Source organism: Python bivittatus, unplaced genomic scaffold (assembly GCF_059951505.1).
Source record: "Python bivittatus isolate LINGU-HERP-01145 unplaced genomic scaffold, Pbiv_v1 ctg000070_np1212, whole genome shotgun sequence".
In the NCBI taxonomy this organism is placed as follows: domain Eukaryota; kingdom Metazoa; phylum Chordata; class Lepidosauria; order Squamata; family Pythonidae; genus Python; species Python bivittatus.
Window position 1 is genome coordinate 46,573,207 of NW_028277034.1, and position 26,114 is coordinate 46,599,320.

Below are 26,114 nucleotides of genomic sequence, written 5' to 3' on the forward strand. Positions count from 1 at the left end.
TACCAACTTTTCTCCAGGCTTCCAGCAAGGTAGAAGAGAGCAGAGCAGAAGTCCATTATTTATATGGGGGGAAAAGAGAAGGCAAATCCATTAATTCCCTATTAATGGTACTCTGGATTCCTCAGAGATGAGCAATTATAAGTGTCTCTAACCAACTGCAATTGGCTAAGGTGACTGAAAGAATGGAACCTCATTAATTACAGGCAATCCTAAAGGAAGCAGATTATCTTAATTTCAAACTGGCTTCAGGGAGTACCTTGGTTGGCCTGATGGATGAACTTTCTCTGGGGATTAACAAGAATATGCCTCTGTTGATTTTGGGGAGGGAGGGGCTTGTCAGCAACTTTACCATTGACCACAGTATCTTCTCCACTGCCCGAGAGATTTGGAAATAGGAGGTACACAATATTCTGTATCTATCTCTTGGGTATATTTTAGATGGTGTTGCTTGGAGACAGTTGCTCCTCAAAACTTATTATAGTATTATAGGCTGTCCCTTAGAGCTTTATTCTATCTCCAATGCTTTTCAACCTCTACATGAAACCTCTGGCCAAGATCATTCAGAAATATGGCACCTACATTTAATTCTCCCTGAATGCCTGCCTGCAGCCTGTAACGGGCTGGATGAGGGGTAATAAATTGAAAGGGAATCCAGACAAGGTGCTCGTTGTAGGGGACATAATTTCAGTGAGTTGGTAGTTCTGCCTGTCCTGAATAGGATTATGGTCTCCCAAAAGAGGCAGGCACACTGTTTTAGAGTTCTTCTATATCCAAATCTCTCTTTGGCCCCCCAGAGTGAGTGCCTTTTCCAGATTCTGTTGATAGGCTAATTCCATCCCTTATTGGAAGATAATGACCTTAAAGCTCTGATGTGTATGCCCGTTGGCTTCACTGCACAAATGCCTTCTTTGTGTCTGGTCTAGGAACTTCAAGTGGCTTGGGGAAAAAATGGTAGTTATCAGAAGTGTTTACTGATTTTGAAATGCTTGCTACTTGAGAAATATGGTATATGACCTGCTTATCGCTGCAAATTTAGTGCAGTTGGGTTTGTTAGTTTGATAAAGCTGACCCAGAAGGAACACTGTAGCAAAAAAATCTTTGAGGATATAAAGATTTCAAGGTTCCTTATCCAAAATAGATGTGGGGGTGGGTGGGTGGGTGTGACTGTATACCTATAATTTAACCTGTTCTCTGACTAGATCTTTTTTTAGTCAATATTATGTCATCTACAGCCAAAAATCAGGAGGAGTCTGGTAGCACTTTTTCAAACTAATACAATTTATTAAAAGGCATAAACATTTGTGAGCTTTTTAAAAAAATTGTTCATCTGAAAAGGTGGTACCAGATTCCTGATTTACATGGCTCTTTTAACAACGACCACTGCTTTAAGGTGGAAGTGGACAATTTTATTTCAAAAAGCCTCTGACAAGAATAATATCCTGCTGCATGGGTAGGAAGACAGAGAGAGGGGCATGTTGCCAGAAGGAGGGAGAAAAAAGAGGAATGTCAGAAAGAAAGAAAAAGGGTAGCCTTACCATTCTGAAGTCTTAAGGGGACTAACCCAGCCCAGTACCCAACATTTACAAGTGGTCTTTTACAGACCACTTGATTTCATGAAAGGTGAGATTCAACAGCAAAAAAAAAAAAAAGGTCTAAGGGTAACTGTTTCCCCACCCTTTTTTTATGTAGCCCCCCTCCCTCACCATCAATGAAAGCCTTAGGAAGATTACACCTAAGGTGGGAATCCATAGTATGGCAGCTACAGGTGCCAAGGATCTCATTAGATGGCATCAGCTGGACCACAATATTTAATTAAAAAAGAAAAAAAATGGCAAGATCACCAAATATCACAAAATGTATTAGGATACATAATTTTGGCATCTGCATCTTTCAAAGGCACACTATACCATTGTTCAGAAATAGTTCAATTAATGGGCGTGGAAAAGGATTGCAGAAAGCTTAAGGAATGCTCTCTCCAATTTCACCCCACTCCATTGGTGACCTGTTAGGCAACTTGACAGGTAATTAAACCTACCATTCAAAGCTAAACTTGTCCAGTCATGCCCCACACCAGCGCATGGAGAGTGACTGGCAGTTACTTTCCCATTGAAAGACGATGCTTGGTGGGAGCGTAAATGAAGCCACGGGGATCCAGCAATCACTTTCCTTAACTCAGCCCGCAGTTAGACAATAGGCATGTAAGAACAGCATCTCTTGCCAGCCAATTTATGCTAGCAGATTTTTGGCAACTCAAGGAGCAGTGAGTGGTGCTTTAACTGAGTCTGAGCAAGGTCCCTGAGAGGGCTTTGTGCACGATTGTTGTTGTTTAAACTGTTTAGGTATGTGTGAACATAGATTTGCTTGTGGAGTTGCTTTGTGTTGCTCTGCATACTTGCATAGTTACTAAGTCTAGCCTGAATCTTTGCAAGTTGCAAGCATTATTAATGGCATCATCTCTATGCACCTAGGAACTTCTTGACCACCTGGGCAAAGGGCAGAGATAAATAAGGGGAAGGGTCCTGTTTGTCACCTGGCCTGTTGTTAATTAAGTAAGGCTCTATGTTTAAGAGAGAAAGGAAATTCCTCTCTTTCTCTTGGCTTCCTTCTTTCCAAGCTGTAGTTTAGAGAAAGGTGAAGCTTTTTGATCTTCATGTGTTTCTCAGTAAACCCAGCTTTTAATCTGAACACAATGAGTGTCGATTAGCATTCACTGAGAGCTGGTGGAAGCCACACCCAGCATGCAAAACAACTATATTATGAGCCCTTTTTTTTTAAGTGGGGCATTCCACTATTTAATAACTCTGTATTCTTTTAGCACTCTCTTCTGCTCGGTAGCATATTCTATAACCAAGACTGCAAAACTCAGATCTCCAACAAGCTCCCACAGAGAAAAGTTACCACAAAGGTTTCCCAACATTTCAGGCTGGTGAGCACACATGGAATTTTGAGAGCAAGTTATGGGACACTGAATGGCTGCATGTGGGATCTGACCATTCTTGAAACACTAACCCACCACAAATAAAATTGGTGAGGGAAACTATTCACCACTGCTACTTCAAATCTCTCGGGATGCTTTTTCCCACCTCAGCTTACCCTGGCTATCTTTTTCTGAAGAGGTTAGGGACATTTCCAAAGAAACCACTGAAATCCACATACCCAGCACAGAAGTGGTTCGCTGTTGCCTCCTTCGCAGGGCTGAGAGAGAGAGACTGGCCCAAGGTCACCCAGCTGGCTTCATGCCTAAGGCAGGACTATAACTCACAGTCTCTAGCCTGATGCCTTAACCACTACACCAACCTGGCTCTCTACTAAAAATATACAGTGTTTTAGGTTGGTGGTCTGCAATGTAGAATATTAGCTTTCCATTCATTTTTTAAAACATGTAAAAAATCATATCTGGGAGGAAGGGAACTTCGCAGCACCAAAGGATGTTGTGGCAGGCACACACAATGCGAGTGTGTATATTGTGGACCCAGGTGTTGCAATGAAGCAATGGTATTACTACAGGAAGTAACATTAAATTCCAATAACACAAGGTTGGATGGATATGAGTAGTTATGAAGAGATTTACTAAGAGGTTGACCTCAGAAGTAGAATCTAAAATTGTACCAGAGTAAAGCGATTGTACACTCTTCTCTGAAATATAACCCATCCTTCAGCTCTTTTTCCAACCCCTTTTTTCCCTTCTTCTCTTTATCTAGAAATTACTTTGCTGTAGGCCTTAATTCAGTGCCACACCAGCAATTTATATGAAATCCTGTTAATAAAGTAATTACGTTACTAGTTTACTATGTAAATTACTATTTATAGCATAATTTTGAACTTTTGAGAATTGCCTAGTGTTAGAACTGCAGCAGGAGCATCTGCAGGAGGAAATCAAAAAATCAAGTTGCACAGAGCTTTGATCACATGGGTGTGGTTGCCATCTTTTTTGACCTGCCCGTAGACACCCCTGAACTGCTGGTTGGTTTTGTTCCATTTTGCATTGACTATATTGAGAATGCATTGCAACTTTAAACACTGCTATTCTTTAGTGAACTAAAGCATACGCATGGAATTACCAACACATGTATTGTACGTCCTGCCACAAATGTGTACTGCAGTTTACGCGATTGATAGTTCCCATGCTGGATGGCTGGCCAACATCCACCAGAGCTCCTCTCAGAAGACTCACTTCACAAGACACTGCCTATCTTCTTTTGCCAGGATGCCCAACAGCCAAAGTAGAAGGTCTCAGGTGGGAAGTGCCATGATTCTTCTCTATCTGTGCCTCAAGATTTTTGACTAGCACTTGTAGTGAAGCTTCTCTTTCCCAAAAGGAGAAAATTAGTCTGTGGAGAAATTATTCTGATTACAGGTGCAGCACATAGACTTGGAAGAGTGATAGCCTATGAATTTGCCAAATTTCAAAGCAAACTGGTCCTTTGGGATGTCAACAAGAGTCATTTTGTGAGATGGGCAGCTATATAAATGTGATGTATAAATAAATAAAAAATAAACAAGGTAGTTATACAGGGCAAAATATTTGCTTAAAGTTCCTGTTCTTTGGGTTGCCTGAAAAGCCACCATAGTCTGGTGGTTAAGGTGTTGGACTAGGACTGGGGAGACCCGGCTCAATTCCCTCTTCACCCATCGAAGCTCAGAGAGTGACTTTGGACCAGTCATTCTCTCTCAACCCAAGCTACCCCATAGGTGGACTGTTATGTTGGATGGGGGAGGAGGGGAAGGGAATGTTGAAGAAACATGGGGCAGCAGTAGAATGGGGTGGGATTGCTTGATATTTGATAGTTGCAATGTATTTATGAAATAGATGGCTATTTGAGGGAGGCAAGAAGAGCAGATTCTTCTTTAAGTAAAGAAAACCTGAGTGATTCCTTCTTCAAGATCTTAATTGTCATACTTTGAAATGCCATGTGAAGAGGTGGGGATAAAGAAGAAGCTTGTAAGATGATGAGCAGGGACTCACATTTCCTGATTGACGGATTGTATGGGGCCGTCAAGACAACTAGTCTTGTTTCCTCTCAACCTTCTGAATCTAGTTTAGTAAAAATTCAGGGCTGTTTGTTCACCTCTTCTTTGTAACTCTACTGAATCAGGAGAACAACAATAAAGTGTTGTCTCTTGGAGTTGCAAACACTTGGTTTGGCATCCTGTGATTAACTGGGGGAGGGGGAAATAAGCTCCCAGCCCTACAAGGACTATGCTTTAATGTGGAAGATCTCTATACTTACTGAAAGATTCTCCCGAAAGTTGTTCCAGATGGAACAAAATAGTTTTATTAGATAAGAATTTTCCTAACCACTAATCTCCTGAATAGGAATTTCATTGCGCTTTTATACGAGGTATAATTTAAGTTTAATTTGTGTAATTTGTCACTTGCATATGAGTGAAAAAAGAAATGAACATGCACAGCCCAACCAAGGAAAGCAGATGCCAATGTTTATGTTTAGGTGCATTTAAAAATGGATTTCAATAAAAGTATGCAATACAAAATAGGATCAACTGTATGCAGATTCAAGGCTGCTATCTGGGTGTCCTTTGTTTAGGCATCTGGGCTCCTTTCATACACACACATACATTTACACACATGGACTTTAAACTCTTGGACTTTAAACTCTTGATAATGAATGAAATAATCCTCATTTTCATAAATGACATGTCAAAGTCTCTTCATTTTCCATTTGCAATAACTTGAAAAACAAGAGAAACAACTAGGAAAGTAGTTATTAGAGATGGAAAACATCTCCCCCCCCTTTTTTTTTTTGGTGCCTTCAAGTCAGTGTTGACTCCTGGCTAGTCCCTGCAGTTTTCTTGGCAAGATTTCAGAAGTCGTTTGCCCTTGCCTGCTTCCTAGGGCTGAGGGAGAGTGACTGGCCCAGGGTTACCCAGTTGGTTTTGTGCCTAAGGTGGGACTAGAACTCACACTCTCCCTGTTTCTAGCTTGATGCCTCAACCACTACACCAAACTGCCCCTCTTGGCTTAACAGCCCAACAAAACCTTTATTCACATACACAGGGCCATTATAAACCATTATTCTATACAGGAACAGAACCTGACTCTATTGTAGTAGTATTTTGGGAAACTGAAATGGCTACCCAACGCTATCATTGTAAGATAGGTCAGGAAAACCAGGACAGACATAATAGGTGGAAGGCTTTGCTAAGTCTTTGGGACTCTGCAGACACTCAAGAATGTAGGATATTAGGTCTGCTTCTATAACTGGAACTGAAGTAGGAGGAAAAGGAGTTTGGACAAAACATTATAGGGATGCAAAGCCAGGGAAAAATTACCTCTCCTTATCTGTACAACCCTTTGGATATTGAAATTATATCTTTAAAAAAGGACAAGTCTTATTCTCCATTAAGCAAACAGCTGATGTCACCTGGTAGAGTTTAGGCTAGGTTGTTACAAACATTACAATTTTAGCTGCTCCTGCTTTTGTCTCAGCTCAGAATGACTATCAAGGGTGGAAAGCAGGTTACCATGCAGAGGCTGGGACTTAAGGCAGAGTCACCTGCTAATCTTCAGATGTTGCTCACCTCCAGAACATCTATATCCACCCTCAAATTAAAATAAGCTGATGAAATTACCAAAACTTGCAAGAGTTCAATACTTGCATAAGATTTTGGCAATTCCATGCTAGGTCATATAAATTATGCTATACTACCATAATTTTGTATGAAATCTTGCAGCTTTTCAGCATTTGCCCCCAAGATCTTGTCAGATTTTACAAAGAAACTGATGAAATATTTCAAGATTTAGAGATTCTGTAAGACTTTGGACAATCCAGGAGGCAGGAATCCAGTCTATTGTGGTATTTTGGGATTGAAAAAATTGCCAAGCCTTAATTTAATGTCATGAACTTGCATCAATCATATCTGTGGGTTTTAGAAGCTTTTCCTTTATCCTTGCAGAAAGGCTTACAGGAAACAGCTGAAGAATGCAGAAAATTGGGTGCCATTGCACATACTTTTATGGTGAATGTCAGGGACAAGGAAGAAGTCTACAAAACTGCAGAGAAGGTAAGACTTCAATTATCTGGATCCTGACTTTTTCCCAGCCCAAAGGAATATCAATATGGACTTGCAAGTACAGGTAGTCCTCAACTTACAACACAATTGGGACCGGAACTTCCATCATTAAGCGATAAGGTTGTTAAGTGAGCCATGTCTGATTTTACAACCTTTTTTGCCATGGTTAAGTGAATCAATGGTCATTAAGTGAATCACATGGTCATTAAGTGAATCCAGCTTCCCCCATTGACTTTGCTTGTCAGAAGCCCCTAGGAAGGTCGCAAATGGTGATCACGTGACTCTGGGACACTGCAACCATCATAAATAAATGCCAGTTGCCAAGCTAGCACCCGAATTTTGATCATGTGACTGTGGGGATGCTGAAATGGTTGTAAGTACGAGGACTGATCATTTTTTTTCAGCACCGTTGTAACTTCGAACAGTCATTAAATGAATGGTCTTAAATCGAGGACCACCTGTAAGTGCACACTTTCCAAGACACAGGGAATGAAATATAGTTTTTATATGTTATCGGAGCAAGATCATATCAAATCAAATTCTTTATTACAGGCCAGCGATCCAGACTGAATAAAGCTTATTAAATTAAACCTAATTAGGGCTACAAGATAAAAAATTAGGAGCTCTTTGCGTACAGTATGTCTTGATAGAAATTACAGTATAACAGAATAAGAATTTGCATTTGAATATTACCATCATTACAAGAGCAAAGCCTTTCTGCATTTGGAATTTTATTAAATTTTCTCTCCAGCTCTGCTAATGGTATAATATTGTAATGTAAATACTAGTCAAAATTTGTGAATTGATCTAGGTAAAGTGCTGCTTTGAAATATGTATTGCTGTGTCCCAGTTGTCCCCTAGGCAAATGTATTCTGGCTGTAATTCTATATCAAGGATCCTTTGCTTAAGCACCGCCATTGCCTGACCTTGTCTCATGGGCATGAGCATCGTCCTTGAAAAACCCAATTTAGATTTTTTTTCCTGAATTTGGAATTTCCAGGAGGAGTCATATGTATCGATTAATGTTAACTGTGTCAGATCTTGTGGCTGAAAGTGAACCTTTAGCCGATATTTAAATGTGCACAACTGTGCCCTTGTTTTGACTTTTGTAAGTTCTGCCTCCAGTTGGAGGGCAACATTAGGCATACATTTCGCCAGCTGGAACTGCGTTCTTAGGCATTTCAACTGTACCCTTTCCAAGTTCTGGTAATTTATTTAATTGGGTTCCATATAACAGCTGGGATAATGTCTTGGCTTCAAAAAGCTTGAGGGCAGCTGGTATATATTGGGCACTCTGGAGAAGAAGAAAGAAAGAATTGAATTCCTCTGGGCCTTTGAAGCCACCTGAACAGCATGGATATGATGCTTCCCAGAGTGGTGTAGCACAAAGCCCAAGTATTTGAAGCTGGAGATCTACTCTATTTTATGTCCTTCATGAGTCCAACGCAGTTTTTTAAAACTCCTGAGCAAGATCATAGTGAATCCATCAAAGTAGTTCAGTTCTGGCCCCACATGCTGAGACAAGTAAAATAATCCATGCCAGAAAGGTATATGGTTGACTGGCACAAGAGTGCTGGATTGGATTTACACTGGAACTTTCTAACAACTGGACAGCTTTTATGAGCAGCACAAAGTACAGTGGTACCTCGGGTCATGAACGCTTCTGTTCACGAACAATTCGGGTCACGAACAGCACCGTTCGCGAAATTTTGCTTCCGTTCGCGAACTCCGCATCGGGTGATGAACAGGATCCGCGGCCATTTTCCCTGCCGTGACACGTGGTCGTGGCTTCCTGTAGGGAGGGGGACTCTCCCTCCAAACAATAACTGCCTCCCCACCCGCCTTCCTGTCCTCCACGCCAGAAGTCGCGTCGAGCAAGGTTAGTGTTCTCTCTCTTCGTACTGTACTTTGTTTCATATTTTTGCGGTTTTAAAAAAAAATACATATGGTTCAGAACAGATTAACCGTATTTACATTGAACCTTAGGGGATAATTTGATTCGGGTCGCGACCAATTCGGGTCGTGACCAGAGTCGCGGAACAAATTAAGTTCGTGACCCAAGGTACCACTGTGTATCCTAGACCTGTGTAATGTGCTGTTGGGTGTATGCCTTGTCACCCCACTTGTGAAATCCATGTGCAGCTGCATTAATATTAGGGAAAAACAAGTTAAAATACCTATTCAGCCATGAAACAAGGCTTGGAAAATTTGGGATAAATACTGTCTCTCAACTTGATCTACCTAACAGTCTACCTAACAATCTACCTAACAGAAACACCCAACTTATTTTGCTAAGAATTCTGTTTTAGTCCAACACATCTGGAAAGCACCAAGGTACCTTTACGCATAGTTCTATTAGAAGTCCAAACCTCATCTGAATGATATCTAACTTTCCTAATCAGCATTTTTTAAATGTTTATATAGGTCAAAACTAGTATTGCAGATATTCTTGATTAATAATGCTAGAGCCATAACAACAGAAAGATTATCCTCAGCCAAGGATGAGGAGATTCAAAATATGTTTGAGGTCAACATCATTGCTTATTGTTGGGTAACTACTTCTTATGTTTCAAAACATGACTTGTGAAATTATCATTATGAATGCAGTGTTATTGATACTGATAGTTCACAAAGATATCCAAACTGACATCTGTCAGGATTTTCTTTCTCATGGGAAAGGATTCATCCCGTTATCTTTACAACAATAACAAATAATATTTTGACTACAGAGATCATGTGAAAAACACCTGTTATTGTGTGTTGTGTATTGTGCTATTTACTGCCACCTATTGGCGTGTGTATGCTAGCTACCCAGTGGGGGTGGCATAGAGCTATAATACAAGGAGAGGAAAATGTGCAGTCTGAGTAGTTGTTAGTTGTTTTAGTGTTAGCCACTATGTAGGTTTTATGGGCTACGTAGTTGTAACAAATTACCAAGTAGTGTACCTCTTCTCTAAGAGTTTGTAGCTAGAGATTTTGTTAAACTTGTGTTGCTAATAAGTCTTGGATGCTACATTACATGGGAAGATGTGTTTTTCTTTATATTTTGTATGATATTTGCATTTTATGGAATTTTGCATTTTTATCAATAAACATCAGTTAGTATATATTTTCTGACTGGATTTCTTTGGGAAACAAGAAATGGACATTACATTGTGTTTGCTTTCATGGCTAATATTTTCCTGGAGGTTTTGCTGCGCTCTGCACAAACAGGAGTGTTTGTGATTATCACTCTGCCCGACAGGTTGTGGGCCCAGGTTATGGCCAGTGGTGCTGTGCCGGCCCAGGTGTGGAGTATTGTCCCAGCATTATGGTTCCAGGAGTGCTAGTCCCAGGACTGTGGTTCCAGGTGTGTGCTAGCCCAGGCGTGAAATTCCAGGCTTGTTTTGCCGTGGATGCCGGTGCTGGAAGCCAGGACTGAAATTCCTGAGTGACGGGGGGAATTTATTATTGTAATTGTCTGAACTGAACTGGACTGAAATAATGTGTCACTTGAAGTAAATTATGTGTTTAAGCTGGCATCACTGTTCAAATGAAGATTGTAATGATGAATGACTTGGTTGCAATTTTTGCTATGGCCTCTTCAACTCAATGCAGTCTATGTCTACTTTTTTTTCCTTTTGAGCAAGGCCATAATTTCTGGACTTACCTGCTCACTGCTTTATCCTTTCTTGCAACTTTAATAATTATATTACAATGCAAACAAGAAGTGGCAGATTTTTGAGTGAATATTCTGGAAACTTTGGTTAACTTGTTTGGTATTGCTTATAATTTTGTTCAAGACAACTAAAGCCTTCCTGCCAGCAATGACTGAACACAACCATGGTCATATAGTCACAGTTGCTTCAGTAGCTGGACTGTGAGGCTTCCATACATGGTAACGTACTGGTAGGTATCATTATACATACATATGTATCATACTATTCCTTTTCGGGGTATACAAAGCACAGAAAAGGACTAAGTCACAAAATTAAAGACATGAAATAAGAAAAAGAAGAAAATGTGACTAAGTCTAGTTCACACTAGGTGCACTACACCTCTCCATACCTTTCCCTCCTTACAAGCCATCCTTGCTTCCACCACTGCTTCATATACTGCCTTTGATTTTTTAAATTTTTCACTTTTTTCTCCTTGAGGATCTCATCAGCTGTGTCTACCCATTCATTTGGTCTTTGCTTTCTGCTTGACCCACTTATTCATCCTTCATATTTTTTAATTCAGTCTCATTCACTCTCTTCATACGACCAAATCACCTCAGTGTACACTTTTCATATTGGTCACTCACTTTTGCAGTCATAGATTTCGCCTTCTCTGTGGTGCTTCATAACACACTCTCCCCTCCTACACCACCGTCTCTCTTGGTGTTGGAAACAGAGGTAAAGAAGGTAGGCCTGCAGGTACAGAGAGCCCTGGAGGAAACAAATTATCTGGACCCTTTTCAGTCTGGCTTTAGGCTTGGATGTGATACCTAGAATACTTTTATATATAACCTTTGGCTAGACCAAACTGGAAGGATTGCCATCCTGCTGATCTTACTTGTTCTCTCAGCAGCATTCAATACCATTAATCATGTATTCTTCTGGACCACTTACAAGGATAAACAATGGGCAGTGAGAGCCATGCAATTGTCTTAAATAAAATGGGAAAAATATATGAAATCTGTTTCTTTCTCTTTTCTTTCCTTATAGGGACAATTACCACAGAAGGCAAAAGTATACTGTACAATATTTGCATCGGTTTATTGACTCAAAGCTTGAATACAGCTGTCTCTTTCATTTCTCAGCTCCAGCACATCTAAGTAGAGGTACACATCACTGATCAACACAATTTTCTCAACTATGTAAACAGAGAGGTTATTTAGATTAGTAATCAGATAGTTATAAAAACTGTCTTGTATCTCTTTAATTTCAGAAAGATTTCCCAATGTGGAAAAAATAGCAAGAGAAGTAGCAGACAAAGAAGAGCAATGTGGAGTCCTTGGGGTTCTCTGAGCTTGGTTCTTTTCTTGCAAACGTTTCATTACCCAGCTAGGTAACATCTTCAGTGCTAAAATGGGATGGGGTTTGCTCTCTATTTATGTACTGTGGCCTGCCTTGCCAGTGCTGGGGGGGGGGGTTGTTTTGCTCCTCTGGTAGTTCCTTGATTCGCATATGTTTGCTGCTTGATTGTGTGTCAGGTGGTGACCTTTGCTTATCTGGGTGATGATTGTTGGTGAGGCGATCTTCTGGTCTTTTGTCTCTTTTGAATAGTATGTAGATGCTGTTTATCTCTATGTGTCTGTTAATTGCTGCCTTGTCTGAATACCAGACTTCCAAGAATTCTCTTGAATATTTGGATTTAGCTTGGTCTAAAATGCTGACAGTTTCCCAGTTAAAACTATGGTTGAGTCTGTCCATGTGTTGTGAGATTAAGGAATGTTCATCATGTCTTCTGACTGCTAGTTGGTGCTCGTGGATGCGCTCTGCTAGTCTTCTGCCTGTGTGCCCTACGTAGTGTTTGTTACAGTCCTTACACTGTATGTTGCAGATGACTCCTGCTTTTTCTTCCTGGGCTACTGCATCTTTTGGTTTACTTAGGGTATTTTGGAGTGATTTTGTTGGGTTACGTGCTACAGAGATGCCATGTGGTTGTAATAGTCTGTTGGTGGTTTCTGAGACGTTTCTGATGTATGGCAGTGTGATCCTTTCATAGCTTGTGTAGGTTGTGCTGTAGTAGGTTGAAAGAGCAAACAAAACAAAAAGCTAAATAATGGAGAGGCTTATACACACTACATGCATCTGTCACACGTTGTACAGAGCATCTCTTCCTCTTCTATTTTATAGCCTAAAAGTGTTGGATTCTGACCAAATGATTTTCATCAATCTTGTCATGTTGTTAAATTTTGAAGAAAGTTTAGGGAGGGGTCTGACTGTTGTTGGACAGTTGTTGATCAGGGACATTCGTGTCCTCACTCTTGGTAATTTTATTAGTCACTCCTAGATCTTGTCTCAGAGTCTGGCACATCATTATTTTAATCCACCCTAGTATGATGTTACACTTAATCTCTTTTATCCATGCACCTATGCATTTGAATGTACTGTATATACAGTGGGGCAAAAAAGTATTTAGTCAGCCACCAATTGTGCAAGTTCTCCCACTTAAAAAGATGAGAGAGGCCTGTAATTTTCATCATAGGTATACCTCAACTATGAGAGACAAAATGAGAAAAAAAATCCAGAAAATCACATTCTCTGATTTTTAAAGAATTTATTTGCAAATCATGGTGGAAAATAAGTATTTGGTCACCTACAAACAAGCAAGATGTCTGGCTCTCACAGACCTGTAACTACTTCTTTAAGAGGCTCCTCTGTCTTCCACTCGTTACTGTAGTAATGGCACCTGTTTGACCTTGTTATCAGTATAAGACACCTGTCCACAACCTCAAACAGTCACACTCCAAAGTCCACTATGGCCAAGACCAAAGAGCTGTCGAAGGACACCAGAAACAAAATTGTAGACCTGCACCAGGCTGGGAAGACTGAATCTGCAATAGGCAAGCAGCTTGGTGTGAAGACATCAACTGTGGGAGCAATAATTAGAAAATGGAAGACATACAAGACCACTGATAATCTCCCTCGATCTGGGGCCCCAGGCAAGATCTCACCCCGTGGGGTCAAAATGATCACAAGAACGGTGAGCAAAAATCCCAGAACCACACGGGGGGACCTAGTGAATGACCTGCAGAGAGCTGGGACCAAAGTAACAAAGGCTACCATCAGTAACACATTATGCTGCCAGGGACTCAAATCCTGCAGTGCCAGACGTGTCCCCCTGCTTAAGCCAGTACATGTCCGGGCCCATCTGAAGTTTGCTAGAGAGCATTTGGATGATCCAGAAGAGGATTGGGAGAATGTCATATGGTCAGATGAAACCAAAGTAGAACGTTTTGGTCTAAACTCAACTTGTCGTGTTTGGAGGAGAGAGAATGCTGAGTTGCATCCAAAGAACACCATACCTACTGTGAAGCATGGGGGTGGAAACATCATGCTTTGGGGCTGTTTTTCTGCAAAGGGACCAGGATGACTGATCCGTGTAAAGGAAAGAATGAATGGGGCCAAGTATCGTGAGATTTTGAGTGAACACCTCCTTCCATCAGCAAGGGCATTGAAGATGAAACGTGGCTGGGTCTTTCAGCATGACAATGATCCCAAACACACCGCCCGGGCAACGAAGGAGTGGCTTCGTAAGAAGCATTTCAAGGTCCTGGAGTGGCCTAGCCAGTCTCCGGATCTCAACCTCATGGAAAACCTTTGAAGGGAGTTGAAAGTCCCTGTTGCCCGGTGACAGCCCCAAAACATCACTGCTCTAGAGGAGATCTGCATGGAGGAATGGGCCAAAATACCAGCAACAGTGTGTGAAAACCTTGTGAAGACTTACAGAAAACATTTGACCTCTGTCATTGCCAACAAAGGATATATAACAAAGTATTGAGATGAACTTTTGATATTGACCAAATACTTATTTTCCACCATGATTTGCAAATAAATTCTTTAAAAATCAGGCAATGTGATTTTCTGGATTTTTTCCCCCATTTTGTCTCACATAGTTGAGGTATATCTATGATGAAAATTACAAGCCCCTCTCATCTTTTTAAGTGGGAGAACTTGCACAATTGGTGGCTGACTAAATACTTTTTTGCCCCACTGTATTTCATTAGACTGATGTTTATCATATAATTCATTCACTTCATTATCCATCATGATCACTAGAAGAAATCATTTGTTGGGCAAGACTTCAAAGGGGTTACATTCTGTTCACACATGGTTTCTGCCTGCTTCAGCTAGTTGGTGGTTTCTTTATGTCCAATATACTCTTCCAATCCCAACCCTGTTGAGATTTTGAAAAACTATTAAAACTGGCTTTTCTAGAAGGCCTTGGAAGTTGATATGCTGTGAAGTTAATTCTTCATGCAGTATGAGTATCTTGATTGTTCCTTGGTGAGTGAGCCAATTATATCATGGCTTTTATTCATTGCTGCTTTAATCTTTGTTACAGAACACAACTTCATAATGTCAGAGGTGCACATGATTGGAGAGGTACATAAATCTAGTAAATAAGTAAAAAATAAATATGTTCCAAGGCAGGTCTCCTATATGGAATGGACACCAGGGGCAGAAGCCTTCTCCGGAGCTTTCCCAAGGATGGTCAGTTAGAGATGCCCAGCCTTCTCTCCCTGAGACCACTAATCTTTGCCTCCTCTCCTCTCTTCCTTCCCAGGTTTGGATCTTTCTCTGATTCATCCATGCAACCATCACTGCCAGAGTGTGTCCAAAGCAATTACATATTATTCTTTTTCTCCACAAGTATACTTCGCCTTTCCCAACCTCAAATAATGCCCATTTTTAGCATATTCAGGATGGGGAGAAAATTAGAGAAGAGTGTCAGCCTTTTGTGGTAGGTCAGATTAGGAAACAGACACCACAAAGACTCCACTTCATTGTTGTAGGGTACAAATATAGCATAGTGAAAGCTTTCCACAGTTTCCCTCTGCCCCCTCTGATACCATACAGAAGAGTCAAGGCAGAGTTAGACAAATCCTTCATGAAGCATTGGCCAGCATTACGCAGGGTAGCTGTCCCCGCTGAACCCAGGTATCGGTTCTCTCTTGCAACCTAAGCCAAAAATTGCCATTCAGGGCTGTGACCAGAGAGCGTGGATGTGGCCATAGCAGCTTAAAGTAGCCATAGTAGCTAGGCAGATCCCAACCCCTGACAAGTCATCAGCCACATTGTCCATGAAGCATCCCAGATTGTATTCCTGGCAAGAACCATGTTGGGAGAAGAAAATAACTTAAAACTGGAATAGCTGTTTAAGCTGTCTCAGGTATGGGCTGGGGATGAGATGAAGACAATGAAGGACATATTAAAAAGGGCATTTACCATGACAAATACATGCAACAAATGGGGGACACGAGGATGAGCCCAAAGTTATATGTTGCTATCAAGCTGAACTCCTCTTCTGATTCTATTGTTTTGAATTGATTGAGCCTATTTTCTGCTAGGAGAGTTTCACAAGCTGTTAAGTCTAATCTGCTTATTCATCTACCATCTGCTAATGATAACTATCAGCATAAACTACTGAATCCCACATGCAGGTGAAAATAAAGAGCAGGGAGTATAATCACATTGCCAGTGACTTGAGCACCCTCTGTTGACTGAAAGGCAGGATATAAATCCCAAGGAGAAGGAATGATTAAATAAATAAAAGTTTGTATTAAGGCCTCAGTTGTTTATACCAGGACGATGTAGCAACGCAGCCCTTGGCTTTTGCATAAATGTTCATGCTCGCTCTATAGAAAAGGTCACAGAGATATGAATAAGATGGCAAGTTACTACAGAGAATGTATTAGTTTGCTAAACAAACCAAGTAGTTTTGGACATTTCTGTTCATTTTTTACTTTGGTCTAGTGGTTAAGGCACCAGGCTAGAAAGCAGGAGACTGTGAGTTCTAGTCCCACCTCAGGCTAGCTGGGTGACTTCGGGCCAGTCCCTCTCTCTCAGCCCAGCTCACCTCACAGGGTTGTTGTTGTTGTGGGGAAAATAGGAGGAGGAAGGAGTGTTAGGTATGTTCACGGCCTGGAGTTATTTATAAAAATAATAAAGGCAGGATTTTTAAAAAATCTAATAAATAAATATTTCACATAAGTGTTTCTTTTTGAGATAAAAGCAGCTGCTTTTTGAGAAAGGAGGTGAAGAAGACTCCTTGCAACCTACATGCTTACGCATTAATATATGATTAAGATTTCATTTCCTGTAGATGTAGATGATGCTTCTGCTCTCCTGTCCGTGGAAGCAAATCTGCTGCCGTTGGATTCCATGAAAATCTGAAAGAAGAGCCGCACCTGTTGGGGCAGGGGGTGGAATCCGAATGGCATACTTGTGCCTGGTCATTATGAATACTGATTTTATCCAAGGTGAAAAAATGGTGCAAGTCAGGCATGGACGGCCTTTTGTGAAGCCTGATTTGTTAGGGGTGGGGATGGGATTGCGTAACACAGAGGCTGATCTACACACCAAGAAGCGGTGAGGAAGCTGGCACCAAAATTCCCTTTCACCAAAATTCTCTTCCAAATGCAATAGCATTCCTGACAAGCTGGCAAAAGTGAGTAGTAATCCATTTTATTTTTTTTTGTCTGCGCTCAGTCATTGCTGACCCTGCAGTGACTGCTTGGACGAGTCCTTGCAGTTTTCAAGGCAATTGTTTTTCAGAAGTGGTTTGCCAGGGCCTTCTTCCTAGAGCAGAGCCCAGCTGGCGAGCGCAGGAGGCGGGGTTTCCGTTGCTTCGCGCCCTTTTCAGGCATGCGTGGTTTTTCGCACTTACCGGCAACTGCTCCGCAACTGCTCCCGACCCCTTTTTTGCAAGGCGCCGCGTCAGCATTTTTCCTCCCACCGGAGTGAGAGTACCCATTTATCTACTCACGTGAGTTTTCGAACTGTTGGGTTTACAGGAACTGGGGGAGGAAACAGGAGCTCACCCTGCTAATGCGAAGGCTGGACTCGAACTGCTGAAGCGTCGACCATTTCTGGCCGGCAACTTTCAGCGTCATTAAGCCGCTGCACCACCGCGTCCCCCTAGTAATCCATAGAAAGTATGAAAATAATGGCAAGGAGCAGAAAAGCGCTGAGGGCAGAAATGAAAAGAAGGAAGAAGAGTGGTTGTTCATTATAGCCCCTGTTGTACAATGAATATACTCAATCTAAATTTAAATATAATTGCATATGGCAGTTTAAAGGATCGTCCTGCCATAAAGAAAACCCCCAGACTACTTTTCTCATTTCTTGTATGCATCAACCACTAAATCATCACTCCATCAATCTTTTTTCCCATGTTAAGATCTCTTGTATCTCCTGCCTTTTCATGTCCAAGGTGAGAACTGCCAAATTACTGAGTTTTGTAATCTGCCCTGGAAGGTTTTTAATTTTTTTTTTTTTTTGCCTAACGAGCGGGGAGAACATGCTACAGATAAATCATCCTAACATCATTCAGAGTATAAAACTGTACAAAATGACTGAAGGATATGCCAGAGACATATTTCTCTTTCCTTAGAGGCAAGGTACAGATCTCCATGAGTTCGGAGGTAGTGTAGAGTTCAAAGAAAGGACAGATATTGTGGGAATCTTGTAGAGCCAACTATGCTTCAGCTGTCATTAAGGATTCCAAACTCCATTACTGACAGATCTCTTCAACTTGACAGTAATGATTTGAGTCTGACTGTAAGAGATTAGCTCCCTGGTAGCAGTTTCCATGAACTGACAATGGCAAACCACTTCCAAAAAACCTTGCCAAGAAAGCTGGAGGGACTAGTCCAGTCAGTTGCCAGGAGTCAACACTGGCTCAAAGGCACACACAGACACTCGCACGCACAAAGTTTCAGGGAAAGGAGGGTTCTCATTCAAAATACTAATTGACAATTCAATGAAAATGTCTAGACCACATAGTCTTCCTGGGCCAACCAGAGTCCAATAATTAATTTCTGAGAACCAGGAATGACCAAATTGCAAGGGATCCTGAGAAAGCATTGAGACTAGCCCAAGTCTCATGATGGTACCTAACATATATTTGGACTGCTTGGTGGAACAGGAAATTCTCAGCAGTTGCCAGGATGTTTTGGAATCTTGTGCGTTTCCACCAATGTTTCCTGAGCTTTCAGGAAAACAATTGAAGCAACTTACTTTGCTGGTGTTGGAAAAATTAAATGTTAGAGTTAATTTGCTGGTACAGCTTGATGACTTGACATTAACTTGTCATACCAATGATTAATTCCTTTGCGCATAAATTTGCCTGAGTGAAAGAAAATAAATATATAATAAAATATATTTGACCCTGACTCTGCATTTGGGAAATCTGGCTGAAAACTGTCCATACATCTATATATAAAATTAACTGGATGTATCAATCAGTCGACAGCACTAGGATACAATAATGGACTAGTGGTAATGCTAGAATTAAGAGTGCAAAGGCTTTAACGTGTAATAATTGGCCAACTGCTTCCTAAAAACTTCCCAAAGAACACAGGTTTCAACTTTATATTCTATAAGGCCCGAACATCCCTTGAGGTCATTTGGGAGGGCAGGGGAGGTGTACAAAGTTATTTGGGAGAGAGTGGGTCAGAAATGGAAGATGTCCCTTAATCTGGGAGGAAGGAGTCGCTGAACTCTGGATCCTGCACTGGTGTGTTGTCACAGTTGGGACTGGGGTCTGCTTCCTTCACAGCTCCTCAGTGCTACAGTGTTGCAGTAGGGGCCTTCAGTAGTTGCAAGAGAGTGGGCTGCCCAAGGTGGACTAGGCTATGGGGCAGCATCACTTCTGGCCTGTAGGCTCACAGCTGGTATTGGGGACTATGGTGGTAATGGTGGCATGGAATTAGGTACTATAGAGTTATCGTAATCAAATACATTTGATGACTGGAGCTCTTCTGGAGCTGCAAGACTGCTTGAGGGATGGGAACATTGCCTGTGGCTCTGTGTCACAGTGGAGTTTTTAAATATGATACATTAATTTAACCACATGCTGTGAGACTCTTCATTTTTGACTTCCTGAAGACTTGGATTGCTCTGGGGTGTGGGTGTCAAGGTTTAGGGTCTGGTGGGCTCATTCTCATGAGACGCCAAAGAATACGATAGAAAACAGAAACTATGAACCATTTTGGGTGAAGAATGCCACAGATTCAGCAAGAGAAATGGAGAGGACGGATGGCAGTGCAAGAAAAGGAACAGGTAAAAGGAGGGACGGAATGCGATGTCCTGAGTCATATATGACTGGAGCACTGAATAGGAGGATTCCACGTGACAACATTTTGTCTAAGAGCCTACCTCTACACACACACACACACCCTCCCATAATTACTGAATGAGTAAAATTCCTCCAGGCTTGCTCAGAATTAGCAAAGTTACTATACTATAAAAAGATGTTACTATAAAAAGAAACCTGTTGAATGAGCAAACCAAAAATGAGCCTGCATTTATTTATTGAACACATTTTTATCCACGCCTCCAACAAAAAAGTCTTACAAAACAGAATGGCTTACAAGAACCTCTACTGTAATTGGACTGTCCTTGCCCTCAGGTGTATACTCTAGAAACCCAACCCATGAAGAAAGGGATTAGGGAGGAAGGGCAATGCTGGTTGGTTCAGGTGCTCTGGTACATTTATTCTGAATCACCTTATACTTAGGTTTGTACTACATGCATTTCCTCCATGCCTGGTTCTTTCTTTAATGGTTGGTTCCTCTTTCTTTTCTTTTTTCTGCCCTTTGCTTTTCAAGCTATAGCAAGTTGCGGAGTCCTGTAGGGTGGATTTCTGAAAGTCCCAGACCTCCTCTCCCAGAAGCCTTTGAGCTCTCCACACCCTGGACCCATTGCTTGCTTTAGGATATGCGCTTCATAGTTCCTCCTGCCATCACTTAGCTTCTGAAGGTGCCTCACCTAGTGTCCAATCACATTGCTTGCTTTGTAAAAGAGATAAGGCTCTCACCCCCTGTGCTGCCCTTCTGCTGATTATGGAACCCTGTTCCTTAGCCAACCACCTCCCCTTTGAAAAGGAAGGAAGGAAGGGAGGAAAACAGATCACAGACAGTGGGATATCTGACTCTGTACATGACCAAAAACCACCCCTCAGTCATGGAGCTGTGTTTGTGAGTTTGAGCATGAAGGCTATATTCACAACACAAGCTTAGTATGCTCCTTTTAAGGCATTTCCTTAGAAATTCAGGTGGTAGACGTAGGATGTGGACCACCACCAGAAGCTGGGCAAGGTAGCTTACTAAATTATGTCTGCAAAGCTCCTTTTATGTTTCCCAAAATAACAAGAAGTGGTTTAAGAGGATTACCCTTATCAGTACAGAACCACTACTTGCTGGCCTTCCAATGTTCCCCTCTGACTAAGAATGTATAACATGCTAAAGCTATTCATGTTGAGTTTTATGAGACCAGGATCTGGCAGTCATCCATGTTAGTACCAGATGTACAGTACAATAGCCTCAGCTTCATTATTGTGAACTGAATTAATTACAGATTCCTGCTCTTCCTGAAAAGCAGGCATTCCTGTCTGTCTCATTAGGGGCTTCTTTTTTCTCTACTCTTTCATACTTTTTGCAAGAGTGACTGGATACAAAAAACAATAGGAGATTCCAGTGCTTACATTAGCAGTGTCATGACATCTTTTCTATCATTCTGAACTGTAGGCTCTCTCTCAGAACAAGAGCCCTGTGGACCTAATCAAATGCCTGTCTAGTCTATCCCCTGTGGCTTTGGATGCTGTTGGTTGCTTCTTGGGATACTGGTGTTTTGTTCTGCTATTTGTTGACTATTATTTTTATTCTAAGGCTTATATTATTTTTACAGCACATAAATAAAATCTTTGATTTATTTTCTGAATGGCTGTAGATAAAAGGAATCAAAATCTGTGGAATTGTACAATAATTAAAGAGCATGTCCATGGTGGTATTTAGCAGGCATCAAAGGCCAATATGATATGAGTAAATCAAACTTGGAGGCTAAAGTTTATTGTCCTAAGTTTCTATAAACAGTTCATGGAAAAACTGGGAACAAAGCAGTCAATAAATGTACAAGGGAATGAGTAGAAAAACAAAAAACCTGGACTTACCTCAGCAGTTTTTGATGGCCTTTGCTCCAACTAAAAATTTTGCAACCTTATGTTGATCTTGCAGCAGCTGATATGTAATCACTAATTGTAATAGATGGGAAAGCTTACTAATAAATGGTTCAATGAAGTCAAGGTGCCAGAAGTGCTGTAAGAGACAGTCTAGTTAGGAATGGGCCACAAACTAAATAACTTCCCAATGCAAAGGAATATTATGATATTTGCATGTAGCCACCAATAAGGGCAGAGCATCAAATTGTACCAATGTACATGCCCTTCTGTGCAGAGGATGAAGGATATGATGAAAATATCTAGGACTGAGAAAAGGAGATGTGAATTTTTTTAATCTATCTTTTGGGAGTCAAGGTCCACCTGAGCTATGCTAAGGCTTTATCTGGACCCTGTGGAAGAGCAGGCTGCTTGGCAAAATTTCAGGCAGCTGTGCTGCTTTCTTCCCCTCCCATTTGAACCTTTTCTCCAACGTCAGCACAGCAGAGTTGCCGATAAAGCTGCAGTCTTGACACAGCTGTGCAGGGAGGTGGGAGGAGAACTATGTTTTGGAGCACTGCAGCCAAATCTTAGAGGGGACTTAAGACAGAATAAGCTTAAGAAAGAAAGGTTGATGCATACTAGTAAGAGTATAGAACTTAGTGTATAGGTAATTGTAATAGGTAATAGTAAGTGAATAGTAATAGTATAGAGCAGTGTTTGTCAACCTTGGCAACTTTAAGATGTGTGGACTTCAACTCTCAGAATTCCCCAGCCAGCCTTGCTGGCTGGGGAATTCTGAGAGTTGAAGTCCACACATCTTAAAGTTGCCAAGGTTGACAAACACTGGTGTAGAGTATAGTATATTGAACAGTAATAGTATATAGTATAAACATTGTCATAGTAATAATAATTGAGTAATAGTATATTGTAATGGTATAGAGAGCAATAGAATATAGCAAACACTCACATATCACTTTTATATGTTTGTTTTTACAAAATAAAACATCTCCCTAACCCTTATTGAGAAATACAAAGAAACCATATGTCCAAGATCCAGTGTTTTTGGGTTTCTCTTGATTCTGCGTCAATCCAGTTGGGTATGGTTTAAAAAAAAAAAAAGACAGATCCACAGAGCATATACAGCTTGACTACATCTTGGCTAGATGGTATAAGATTATACACTGGTCAACAGCCTGGTCTGAAATCTGCTTGTTCTGCAGCCAGGATGTTCTCCTGGATCATCCAGTCAGTAAATCTGTAATAAAGGTGCTTCACATAAAGTTTAATAATTATACATAGCAGGCTAATTGAGCGATAGCTAGCTGTATTGTTCTTATTACCTTTCTTAAAGCATGGAAGTGCGATAGAATAGCTCCAATCTTTAGATAGCAATAAGGAGTTGTAGATAGGAGAGCTCACAGATGCTTACCAATCAGGATTTATTCTCAAGAATTCCAGGAGAAGAAAGACCCCTCCTGTTCTTTTACTAATTTGTGGGTGCTGGCTGATATCCAGTGTCTTCAAGCATCTCAAGAAAGACTTGTGTGTGTGTGGGGGGGGGTGTCACTTAGGTGAAAACAAGTATTTCATGGGGGGGGGGGCTGGAATTCCTTGCCCAAAGTTCTGACTATTAAATCTGTGGCTTTTGAAGATTGATAGCAGTAATGGTAGCTTGGAATGTGAAGCAGTGGGAAAATCCTCAATTGAATAAAAATAGAAATGGGGAGTGTTGAGACAGGGACAGAGTAAGGATGCACTGTTTTTGGCAACTTATGAGAGACCAGAGCAGTCCTTTCTTTAAGATTACAAGACTGTGCCATCCATGTATTTCATAAAACCCTTAGTCATGGGGCTACATATTGGGTTAGAATAGATAAAACAGGATCTGAAAGCAAACTAAAAAGATCTTGTCTTTAAGACCTTAAGTCTCTGTATATGATAGTTTGTTCTTTTCCTGAGACTTGTGAAAAAGAGTGAATGACTTTGATTTCTTCTGGAAGAGCAGAGGGAGATGAAAGAGTTAAAAAATCCATTTAGGAGGCTCGTCCATTGCTTCTCAAGGTTATCTGAAGTCATTAGCTAGCTTCACTTTATTATTACTGGGCTTGGCATGATGCCTATACTGTGAGACATAGAGCAAAGTTTAACATTCATATCTAGAAAAATCTAGACTGGAAAAATGTGAAAGGAAGCTGGGCAGTTCCTCATTTTGATTAGCATGGGGTAGATGGCTGAAGAGTGAAACCTAAGTAGACCCCTAAGTCTATTTACATGTTTAGGAAGCCACTCCACAGCATCTAAACTGACCTGACAAATTGGAATGTACAACAGCTAGCTTAGAGAGAAGGCAACTTGGGTGGGTGAAAAACCCACATGTCTATTGATGCTGTTGCTCCTAATGATAAGCATCATTTGAATGTTAAGAGTTATTTGAGAACATACTTAGAGGTATCAAAGTTAGCAGAAAAGGATGAAGGAGGTAGCTCTTAAAGGCAGGTCCATTTCTTCAGTTGGTGTAAGTGGAAACTCTGCAGAAACCAGAATATGTTTGGGAAGGTAATTTAAAGAAAGGGTGTCAAGCTTCTTGTTAAAAATCATTAGAATAATTCACAGTTACAAAAAACACTGATTTGTCAACAGATCAATCTAGAAACACTTGTTAAAAATGTATGCAACTGTTTACTGTCAGGGCTGTTCAGTTGCCATTTCGAGGACAAGAACTCAGCTGAAGGTGAGGGTGGTTTGAATCCTGATTATTTGCTGCATGTTTAGTCTTCCTAATAAAGCTCAAACTGATTATTTATAATACAATCTCCAGTTACTGGAATGAGGTCCATGTTTGGGACCAGCTCATCCATTTTTAGTTGCTTCAGAGCTCTTCTAGAGCTTACATGTCCAGAGTTTGCTTGCACTCTCTTCTTTTTCTCACCAGGATAGATGAAAGAGGCACAGATGTCAGATAATTAGAGCAGGAAAATGAATATACAGTACTAGTTGGAAGTCTTAGTTCAAAATAAAATCCATTTGGCTTATAGCAAACTAAACTGGAAGACTAAAAGAAAACAAAAACTAAACATGAATCCAGAAGAGGCCAAATCAAAGAATTTTACTGCTGTTCCTCCGCCATCTTGCAGGAAGAATGAATGAATGAATGTTGTTCCCCAAGCTGGCAGCCAAGAATACAATACCTACCCATTGACAGCAGCTTTCTCCATAAAATTCAAGCTTTTCAAGCTGTCCAAATTGGCAACTATCATTGCATCTTCTAGTGAACTCCATGGCATCTCTAAGTGACTTGTAGAGTTATTTCCTTCCAACAGCCTTGGCATGATTATGCCCAGATGCACCTAGGATGTTGAGCAATGGAGAACCATTTTTCTATATCTACTTTCTCTGAAGAGGTGAGGGGCTGCAGAAAGACTCTGAAATACCCACAATGGAGGAATGGTTGGTGAAGAGGACAGAATTTGCAAAGATGATTAGGGAAAAAACAATAACCACATTTGTTTGTGACTGGAAACACTTTATGGACTTTTTGCTGAAAAGGGAAAAAAATGAACTTTTGATTTATGGGTTTGAAGATTAGAAAGGGTAGAATATGGAAACAAGGGAGCCATGATGTAACCTTAGAGAGGATAAAATATAAATGCATTTATAACTGCTGTAAAGAAGATCAGAAGCCACTCCTTTATATCTTTTTTTCTTTCTTCTTTCACTTCTTTCCTATTTACTTATCACTTTTCTTTTTACTTTACTTTTTTCTTTACATTTGTATTATTTTTACTTTGCAAAAAGCTTCTTTAATAAAAAATTAATTTAAAAAAAAGAGGTGATGGGCTGCCAGGGGCATCTGCAAGGGGGGGCAAAAAAAGTCCAGGCGGCAGCTGTGACCGTATGATCACACCCGCCCCTTTTTAATGGGTGCCACATATAAAAGGGGCAGGGGTTTGATTGCACAGTTGTGAACACCATCTTGACCTTTTGGATTCCCCCCTCCTCGGGGACCGCCCTTTTTTCAGTAAACTTCAGACATCATGATGATGATTGTCATTGTGAGTTAGAATTCAAACTCTTCTACAACTGGGGCCTTTCATGGATTGGAGGGCTCCTGGTGCATTTGGGGAGTTGTAGTTCGACAAGGTTGGAGAATGCGGCACTAATTTGTTTCAGCGCTGGCCATAACTACGATTCCCATCATGCCTTATCAAAACCTTAAAACAAGCCTTCGACCTCAACGCATGCGCAGAAGTTCTTTCTCCACTGGCGGCGATGCCTCCCATCTCTCTCTCCCTCTCTTTCTCTTTCTCTTATCGCACGGTAAAGAGTTGCTAACGGCGCTAAGTAACCGCATGCGCAAACCAGTGGTTTTAGCGTTGGAGCCCCGGGGCGCAGGCGCGCTACCCTTCTTCCATCTTCCCTCAAGTTTGCCTTTCTTTTTCTGCCCCGCCCAC

At 41.0% G+C, this 26,114-nt stretch overlaps 1 pseudogene; it reads left to right on the top strand.

The window, feature by feature from the left end:
- The first annotated feature begins 1,966 nt into the window (after positions 1-1,966).
- Positions 1,967-17,097, top strand: LOC148216886 (estradiol 17-beta-dehydrogenase 11-like; annotated as a pseudogene).
- Positions 17,098-26,114: the final 9,017 nt, after the last annotated feature.